We start from the raw sequence: 8,122 nt of genomic DNA on the forward strand, positions 1-8,122 counted from the left end.
AATACTTTGATAAAGGGCACCTCAGTGGCAGCTTGGTGGTTTGGGATTCCTGTCTTTCGATGCCACTGTAGAATTTCACCATGTCACATTTAAAAACTTCAGAAAAGCAATTTTTCAATTGGCTGCAATATCCCCAAAAATATGCAATTCACTATTTTTAAATGTCTGAATATTTCTCATGAAAATTAATAGCATGAAGACCATTACAGTGTACAATCACCATTTGCACACACTCACCCCTTTGTCATTTTTGAGTATGAGAGTCAGAAGCACATGCAAATACAGCCAAATACAGGGTTTACATTCAAACCCCATATCATATCGCTTATCACTTCCAAATGAGAGACATATGAGGTCACAGTGATCTTGACTTATATTATCTCTTGCCACAGTAGGCATCAATATAGTGAAAAAATAATATATACAGTGAAGAAATAATATAAATGTGCATAGCTCTGAACCGATACCTTGGCTATCATCACTCTCAGTGTTAAAAGTGTATTAAAAATGAACCAAAAACAACTATCTGTTTTTCTTTTCTGACCTTTGAAATAAACCCCTGAATAGCTTAAATTGTTCTTAAACTAGCTGGTCCGGGTCTCCCTGGAGAAACCCTTCCAGTCTCCAATCCTTGTACTGCCACTTCATCCAGGTGACACTGTGTGCTCCTAAGCCAATAAGGTGAATTCATTTCCTCTGCAAACAGAAAGGTATTTAGTGAGCCTGCCAACAAACAGGGTGGAGCAGGAGAAACGGATGAAAGGTTAGATGGAGAGAAAATATCAAGGAGAAAAAACAGGCCAGGCAAAAGGAAAGACGGGGAAAACAGGAACATCTGCAGATGGTGGGTGAAACCATTTCAGGTGAACTGATGTATTGTTTTTTTAATCAGATGTCATTATATTTTATTTTAAAATAAGGTTCACTCAAGGATGTGGTACCTCAGGAGGTGCCAAATGCTTTTTTGCCCCTACTTTAAATGTACTCTGCTCAAAAAATAAAGGGAAGACTTAAACAACACAATGTAAGTCCAAGTTGATCACACTTCTGTGAAATCAAACTGTCCACTTAGGAAGCAACACTGACAATCAATTTCATATGCAGTTGTGCAAATGAAATAGAAAACAGGTGAAAATTATAAGCAATTACCAAGACGTCCCCAATATAGGTTGGGTCCTGCAGGGAGTGACCACAGACCACTTTCCTATGCATTCTGGCTGATGTTTTTTAATTCTGGCAGTGCTTTCAATCTAATGGTAGCATGAGACTGAGTCTACATCCCACACAAGTGACTCACAAGCTGTGGCAAGAAGGTTTGCTGTGTCTGTCAGCGAAGTGTCCAGAGCTAGGAGGTGCTACCATGAGATCAGGAGATATGGAGGCCATAGGAGAGCAACAACCCTCCTTTGTGCAAGGAGTAATAGGAAGTTCACTGCCAGAGCCTTGCAAAAGGACCTCCAGCAGGCCACAAATGTGCATGTGTCTGCTCACACAGTCAGAAACAGACTCCATGAGGGTGGTATGAGGGCCCATTGTCCATAGGTGGGGATTGTGCTTACAGCCCAACACTGTGCAGTATGTTTGGCATTTGCCAGAGAACACCAAGATTGGCAAATTCGCCACTGCCACCCTTTGCTCTTCACAGATGAAAGCAGGTTCACACTGAGCACATGTGACAGACGTGACCAAGTCTGGAGATGCCATGGAGAACATTTCCATTTTGTGTGATTTTGTTGTCATATATGTAAAGAACATTTAATAAGAATATTTAATTTATTCAAATCTATGATGTTTTCTTTTTGTGTTCCCTTTATCTTTTTGAGCAAGGTATTTTATATATTTAAGTAACTTTAAATTATTACATTATATGACATTCATTGTGTTTCAGTCTGGTTATTGACAGCTCTCATGCAAGTTACTTCCTCATTCCAGATGATTAGTCATTTTTATTATTCATGTGTTTCATAACTACAGTCTTGTTCAGTTCTGCCTATGATAAATTCAGCATATCGCAGACTGAATCTTTGCAATTCTAGATTATTAGTGCTAATTTTTTCATGCATCACTTCGTGTAAATGCAGGTGTCATAGCAACATATCACAGTATTAAACTATAGTTACATTATTCTGTCAGTCTAAAAGCATATCACAAGCAAATCGGAACTGAATATCACAGTATAAAACTATAGTGTAGTTATTGTCAGTGTAAATGCAGGTATCAGAACACCATACAAGTACTTTCAACCCATAGATACAGTTATCAGTTTGCACTATCAGTAGGCTATACTAAGAAAGAATGCAAATCAATTAGAACACCATTCGTGTATTGTGGTAATATGTATATAAATATACTTAAAGCTGAGTCAATAAAAGTTAACAATACAATATTATTTCCCAAGGGTGTCTTTGAATGTGAAATTTGTCAAGGGTAAGTGGAGTCATTTTTGTCTCAGCATTTTCCAGACTGCCTTTGCAGATCAACAGATCAGTTGAAAAAGGTTTAGCCACGCAACTGTGGAATGCCAAACAGAGGGCTTGGCAAAGTCAAACTCATTTCCCTTGGAATAGGTGCTAAATCCATCTTGTTCCACTTTATAATACATTTCACAGTGAACCAAACTTTTCATCATGTTGTACGCCTCCCCTGCCTTCTTTGTTACAGCTTCCCCCTTTTTTTTTTTTTTTTTTTTTGCTTCTTAAGGTTCCTTTCGAGGGACATAAAAGAAAGTAAAACTCTTTGTTTATGATAACATTGTAGAGGAAATTCTGATCTATTGAACCTTTGTTGTAGACAATGTGTGCTTTTGTGAAACTCAGAATATGAAGAATATCTGTGGCTAAACCAATAGGATTAAACTGGCATTTTTTTTCCCATCCATGGCAAACCCTATAGAAAATGCACACCTCCTAATTAGACAAAATGATCCAGCAAGGAATTTTCTGCATAAGGAGAAGTGTGAACACTGAGGCTGTGTGAGCTATCAGGTCTCAACAAAAATCACAACACAGCTCAGCAGTACTTGTCTGTGGGTTCAGTACAAGTTTTTTGAAGTGAGATAATGAGGTAATTCTGATATAGCACCATTGTCTGTTGAAGAAGGCATTGCTTTGGTTGAAGCAGTGAAAGAAGATTAGCTGGCATTGTGTTGCCTTAAATAACCTAAATTAAATGCAGGGGTGTCTTATTTTGGGGGCAGTGGTGGCCTAGCAGTTAAGGAAGCAGCCCCGTAATCAGAAGGTTGCCGGTTCGAATCCCAATCTGCTGGGATGCCACTGAGGTGCCACTGAGCAAAGCACCGGCCCCACACACTGCTCCCCGGGCGCCTGTCATAGCTGCCTGCTGCTCACTAAGGGTGATGGGTTAAATGCAGAGGACAAATTTCACTGTGTGCACCATGTGCTGTGCTGCTGTGTACAACACATGTGACAATCACTTCACTTTAACTTTAATTTTATTTTTCCTATGTTAATACTTACAAGGTTTTGGGCTTATGGTGGACCCCAATTCTTGTAGCGTGGAGAAGACAGGAGGGCCGTGGCCTGAGATAAGACGAGAAAGGATCACTTCTGGACAATGAAAATAGGGTCACATTGTTCCCAGGTGCCCTACAATGCCATGGCTGATTCCTCACAACAACATTTATTTCTTATATAGCCCATAATCACATACAGTATGTCTCAACAGGCTTTGACAGGCCCTACAGTTGACACCCCCCACACTTGACCCTTCTGCACCTAACGAAAAACTAAAAAAAAAAAAAAAAGGAAAAACCTTGGAAAGTAGTGATACAGAGAGGGACACCCTTTCAGGGTAGAGTGAGCCTGAAATTGGTAGAAACGTCCAAAGTGTAGTAAACAGCATCTGCTGAAGCTGGTATGATAGTGGTGGCTATGGTGACCCTCTGGTACATTGAATGCTCGTCTTGTCAGCAGTTCATTGCTTGGGACTAGGATTAATCTGGTAGTTTCTTTATTGGACAGTCCCGTGCTTGCCACTACCTTCCCTGTCAGGCCTCAGTTGGCTCTAAATATTGGCCTCCTCCTCCCAGACGCTCACCTTGCACCCTGGTTGTGTGCCTTTAGGGAAGAGGGGTACAGTAATGTACTGGCACTTCTGGCACACCTCACTCATTTGTCTCCCTGTCATATCCATGATTGGTAATTTCATGTGTGTCACATTAAAATATTTATATAAGCTCTATTTTGATCACCTTTCCTTTTATTTCCTCTGTGGTACATGGTACCATCCCTGCTGTTTTGGAGTATTTGAGTTCTATTTTGATATTTTGTCAAATATTATTTCATTCAAAAAAATGCAAATTAATGTATGCATTATTTTCTGTCTTGCACTGTTACAATAAACCTACTATAATAAACCTCAATGTATGTTGATTCCCCAAGATCCTTCACTTTAAGCAGTGCTTTCTTGTTTCTGTTTGTGTATTTCTGTGCTATGTCTATTATTGCATTCTGTAAATATGGCTCCTAATTTTCCCACAACAATAATTTTCACCTACCTTTTCCAAATGTAACTTCCTATTCCACTCCAGATCATCATGTCTAAGCTGCATGTGCATGATATTTGTGTGTTGTAATTTACATTTGCATCTGCATCTTGTCAGCAGTTTGCATCACTTTACAGTTTTTCTGCAATTGTAGGAGGACAGCTGGTTGTCCTGACTGTCCTAATTTCAGTGGTTTAGACACAGAACATGTCATTATCCAGCCAAAACGTCCTCAGCCTCATGTGGAGAGGGAGGGAGCAGAAACAGATTCGAAAAGCCTTCATGTTTATGTGGGGAGTTATATATTTTCATTTAAGTCAGTTTATCAATTTATGGTCAAAACACTAAGATCCTGTCTATTGTGTAAGATGTATTGATGCCCCATCTATTTATAGGGGTAACTGAAACTATATAGACCCTCTTCCACACAAGTACATAAACCTGGAGCAGCGATTCAACAACCAACCATGAAACATAATAAATGATACACTAAATTCAAGAGCAGGAGATGATAATTTAATTCTTGGCCTGTTGCAAGTCCATTTCATAATTTTGATTGCTTAAGAAACTCTCAAAAAAGCTTTACTTTTTTGGCCATAATATGAATGGCACATCACTTCACAATCTATGAAAGACTCTTCTGGCAGAAATAATGCTAGCGCTTGAAAACAGGAAGAGGTCAGTCATGGCGTGACATCACACGTCATTTAGTTACATGCACATGGTGATCTACGAAAGACTGTTATTATGAAAGGTTTGATATTATAGATTTCTCTAACTCCTCATTTGTGGACAATATGCAAATATATCAAAATGTATAAAGCAAAAAACGTGTCCTTCAGCTCCACTGGCAGAAAATCCACAGGGTAAATGTTCCACTTAAATACCTTTTAATAATGTGCCACTGGCTTTAGAGGAGAATTTTGTTTGTCCAAAGCACAACGTAATTTTGCTGCCTTAAAATGCCAACAAGCTGACAACACACACAGCCACAACACTCATACCAGTGTGAAAAGCACAAAATCATTTGTTATTTGGAAGGTAAAATGGTAAAACACCACCAGAAACCAAAGCTAGCTAAAAAATAGTCCATAGAAATATATATAAATAACCAAAGCCATTGGTCAAAGTAGATGTTCACTCATTTAAGTTCAAAAAGAAAACTTCAAATGACTATTTGTTTGACTAGTTTTTTTGTCTAAATAAATATTGTAAGTCAAGTCACCAATATTTAAAGCATTTTCATTTGTTTTATGCATAAATTTTAATGCTATTTGTAGATGGCTTTTTTCTCAAAGGCAATGCTTTCAGTCTCTGTGAACACAATGGATTTTGTTGCAATACACTGTGCAGAGGCTAGAATCTTGCCAACAAATTGCAATTTAGTTTCATCATCTATAATGTCCAAAAATATGAATTCATTGTGCAGATAAATAAATAAACAGACAATAAGTGCATGTAATACTGCAGTGAAGAGAAGTCATCTCATCAGGCTCAATCAGTGGCAGTGATGTAGAGTAAACAGAGATTATCTTACATTTTATGCAAATTAGGTACAGGTGAGGTGATGGTCAAATCTTCCAAAAGTCTTTATTCAGTTAAAGATCAAGGGGAACTGGAGTCTCTCCCTGCTATCTATGAGCACAGGCAAGGAACAAGAGGATTTACAAATGCACACACACACACACACACACACACACACACACAGAGGTAATAAACCCAGAGCATGTAGGCTGAGGTTCCAATTTCTGAGCCTTGTTTTTTTTGTGTGTGTGTTTTGGTAAATAAGCAACTCGTAGTTCTTTTTTTGTGCATCATGGTATCATAAACATTGCAAAACTTGAGTATAATAGAAAGTTTTAGAAATATGAACATTCAGATTTGAGATATTAACATAAATTAACAGAATTAAAAAAAATTACATATATAGGATTTAATGATAAATAAATAAATGAATGTACAAATGCAGAGTCTATATGACTCAGAAGGTTACTTGAACATTTTCTGGTTACTCTGAGCATTTCCTGAACCTCTCTCCAGATACCTATACATGGGTTGAAGCTTTCTGTATCTTGATTGTCCTTATGTGGTTGCCATGATATTAGTCAGTCATTATAGAATAGATTGAAATTAGTCAAAAGCCTGAAGAACCATTGGGAACTATTAGAACTGTTGTTTGAAACTAATTCTGGTTTTAGCCTCTAATTCAGCCTTAATGAGAATTTAATGTGTTTTCTGGGCCCTGTGTGTGTGTATTAGTGACCTGCTGTGTCTCCAGCATATCTGCACAGGAATATAACATACTCAACATTTCACTTTTGACTTGGTGAAATAAAATTGAACTCAAAACACCCAAACCAACTAGTTGCAGTAGGACTGTTCAATCAACATAATGACCTTGTAGGAACCACCAGAACATAACTTGATGAGTTTGTGGCTATGACACTGCATTACTCTACAAGCCTGGTATTTATTAAAGCAGTAAATACCCTTTTATTGAGCCTTGCAACTCAGCAGAGATCATATTGAATTCCTAACGTATAATACGTGCAGGAATTTGTCCAAAGGATAATTATAAAGCTGTGATTTAATGACTGAATGACTGAATTATGATGGATCTGAAGCACTTATATTATTATTGTTTTTTTGAAAAAGATCGATTTTTCTTGATTGTATACTACTTAAAATGATTGGGTTCCTAGATTGTAGACTCTGTTTTCTATTATAAAAAAGCAACTACTATTGCTGCAACGCTGCATCCTGCAGTACAGTAAATAATGACAGCTGAACATGCACATGCACTTCAGACATACTGTACAATAATGTACTGATTCACCAGATGCATTAGAGTTTCTCTGACATGCAAAAGAAAGACCGCTGACTAGCAGTTGAGTTTCATTCCATGAAAACTCTCAGAAGCTTTTTACAATATGATGGAACAGCAAGAATGAGAGTTTTGAATTTTTCTTTTGCTCTAGCATGCTATTACAGCACGAAATTTGGAAATTATGGGAGGAATTATAACTGGAAAGAACGACCATCTGAGCTCTCTAAGGGTCACCAAAATGTCATAGGACCATCTTCCTTTGGGCTTCTAATGTTTGGGGGAAGGGGGAATGTCACTTACTGGGTAGAAATATCCACCATGTGTATGTAACTAAATGACGTGTGATGTCACGCCATGCCTGACCTCTTCCTGTTTTCAAGCGCTAGCATTATTTCTGCCAGAACCGGAGAGCAAAAAAAAAAAAAAAAAAAAAACAGAATATGTCAAGAATGTCCACAGTTTAGTCACATCCAGTCCCACCTGCCAGCAAGCTGTCAACATCTCAAAAACATCTCAACGGAGAGGGGCATTTAGCAGGTATAAATATTGTACTTTGCCACGCTAACCCTGCCAGTCTTCATTTGCCTGCCTGGTGTACGGAAAGTAAATATTTTATTGAAGTGAATGAACATTGAAGGCTTTCTGGGCTGGAGGTCAGCAAAACTGGCAGCATACCTTAGCCTCCCTTAATAATAAACTAAAAGCACGCACAATTATTTAAAATGCAAATAAACCCATATTCACTGGCCCAAATCGTAATTAATTAACCTGGCATTATTGTTAAACAAATT

Source organism: Denticeps clupeoides, chromosome 2 (assembly GCF_900700375.1).
Source record: "Denticeps clupeoides chromosome 2, fDenClu1.1, whole genome shotgun sequence".
Lineage (NCBI taxonomy): Eukaryota > Metazoa > Chordata > Actinopteri > Clupeiformes > Denticipitidae > Denticeps > Denticeps clupeoides.